The 2,584-nt window shown below is 48.4% G+C and overlaps 1 pseudogene; it reads right to left on the bottom strand.

Annotated features, from left to right (window-relative positions):
- Positions 1 to 2,052: 2,052 nt before the first annotated feature.
- Positions 2,053 to 2,169, bottom strand: LOC136660711 (5S ribosomal RNA; annotated as a pseudogene).
- Between the last annotated feature and the right edge of the window lie 415 nt (positions 2,170 to 2,584).

Raw genomic sequence — 2,584 nt, 5'->3', positions numbered from 1 at the left:
CCCACCTCTCTGCTGCTCAGTGGTCCGTGCGACCGCTGAGTGGCGGAGGTCCGATGCTCCACCGGCACTAGCCCAGTGCTGGCCAGTGCTCGGCTAGCACTGGTGCTCCACAAGTGTTGTGAACAGTGCGCGCCATCAGTGAGCCGGCGCACACTTTTTAGGATTGGGCCCTAAGGCTGAATTCCTCTTACAGCCCAATCCTATGGGTTGTAAGCACTGTTGGAATGCTAGTTCTACCAGCGCAGGCTGCTGTAAAGCAGTAGTAAAGTGCTTTCTGGCAGTGTGCAAAGTAGCACACTGATAGAGCCACGGCAGGAAAGCCAGAGCCTTCCTGCCCATACCGGCAGATCCCTAGCCAGCTGCTGAAGAAGGTAACGTGATGGGGGAGGATGGAACGGGGGTGGAGACAGGTGCAACTGGGTGGGGAGGAGAGTGAAATGGGGAGGAGGAGGAGGATGCAAGGGGGGGTGGATTCATCAGCAATGGTGCTCTCCATATTCTACACCCCTTTTCTGCAGCCTCTGCACCTCTTTTCTCTCTTCAGACTTGCACTAGCAAAATAATTTCTGATGTGGTTGCACTGCTGAGAAACTTCCTGCAAAACTTAGTGCTTTGTGCCCCCTCCAGCTCTTTCCCCATCAGCCTCAGAAAGGTGAAGCTGAGGAACACGGAAGACAATGACTGTGTCAACTCCCCTAATTGTCAGGTTGATGATGGCAGTAAGTGTTCTGACATCTGGTGGTCTTCAAGGTAAGTATAAATGCAGCAGCAGATGTATTTACTTGTTTGTGCTTAAGACATGAAGGTGATGGTCTAAACTTACACTGAATAGCACTCAGTCATTTATATGGCTCAACATAAACAGGGGAGCACTTTGTAATAAATCTGGTGTTTATAAAATCTTGCTCCTGCCCAATCTTTCCAGAGAGCCCCAGAACAAGAATATGCTTGATGTATAGCATATTTGTGGGCTTGTCCAAATGTGTTCTTCTGTCTGTCTGTCTGTCTGTCTGTCTGTCTGTCTAACCACATGCATCATTTTGCCTTTTACATGTTTTTAAATCACAGTGATTAACACTGAAATAACTCTAAAGATTGGCTCCAAAGAGCCACGAGCAGAAGCAAAATAGCTGTTTTTACTATTTAGGCATTAACAGATCATTGCCCTGCCCTGTCTTGTGCAGGCAGGCTGAGACGGCTCACTCCCATTGGCCCACACTGTTTGGGTGGGTGGGGACTGAGCTCACATGGGCACATTTTGCCGACCCGAGCTCAGTCCGGGACCTGCCACGACCCTGCCCTCCCTCTGTTTAGTCACAGTCTGAGACTAGCTGACCGCTTTTTATAGGGCCGGGTAGGAATTTTTTGCTGTTACCCTGATTGGCTGTGTGACAGGTTTTTTTTTTTGCTTACTCCAGACTGGTTTTTTAGGGTTGGACTTCTGTTAGATATTTCCCCTAATTTGTCACTTGGTATGAGGCATGCGGGGTGGGGTAGGAAGGACAACTCGGTGTCCTTCCAGAGCAGCAAGGTCAAGGGATGAGTCAGGATGGCTCACATGATGCTTGGCTGGCTCGACGAAGCAGGCTGGCAAACCCCTTGTCTGGACCGGCTAGGCTGACATGGTTTGCCCTGCGTGCAAAGTGGTCCGGCTGCCTTGTCCCTTTGTGGGGTGATGTGAACAGGCTCTCCCAGTTGGACGACTGACAACAGCCCAAGTCAGATGGTTCACCCTTGAGACCCAGGGGAGGTAGATGGTTATGCCTGTTTCCTCCAATTTGAGGACCCCACACATTGGGTGGGCTAGTTCCCTTTTTCCCCATCTAGCCCTGCTGCATTTGTTATTAAATAAAGTGGCACTGTTTTAACCCAAACCTCAGTCTGGTGTCTTTCATTGGGGGTGTAGGGGTAATGGATCAGCTCTACAATTTGGCTCTGCAATTCTTTCCTAACCTTATTATAACCATGATCACTGCATTTACAGATGTCTAACAGCCCAAACCTATTATTATTATTGGTTGGCAACCTTCAGTCTCGAAAGACTATGGTATAAGCCTACAGCACCCGGTATTCCCAGGCGGTCTCCCATCCAAGTACTAACCAGGCCTGACCCTGCTTAGCTTCCAAGATCAGATGAGATCGGGCATGTGCAGGGTAACAGTTACTGCCATTATTAACAGTATTTATATACCGCTTTTCAACTCAAAGTTCACAAAGCGGTTTACAGAGAAAAATCAAATAACTAAATGGCTCCCTGTCCCAAAAGGGCTCACAATCTAAAAAGATGCAAATGAATACCAGCAGACAGCCACTAGAACAGACACTGCTGGGGTGAGGTGGGCCAGTTACTCTCCCCCTGCTAAAAAAAAACCTAGGCTGCCTTTATGCCACCGAAACTCTTACATAGGGGGTAGTAGAGGTGGTCTGCCAGTGGATCCTTTGTATCCTTGTATCTGTATGCTACCTAAAATTCCTTCAAGGGAAAGACACTCTTCCCATAGGTTTGATGCGTCTTGTTAATCTGTAAAGCCACCCAACGCTTGCTTGCCATTTGTGTGAAATCAAAATTTGATTACGCATTATT

Source organism: Tiliqua scincoides, chromosome 9 (genome assembly GCF_035046505.1).
Source record: "Tiliqua scincoides isolate rTilSci1 chromosome 9, rTilSci1.hap2, whole genome shotgun sequence".
Taxonomy (NCBI): domain Eukaryota; kingdom Metazoa; phylum Chordata; class Lepidosauria; order Squamata; family Scincidae; genus Tiliqua; species Tiliqua scincoides.
Note: the sequence above shows the minus strand (reverse complement) of the source record. Positions and strands in the feature narration are given on the sequence as shown.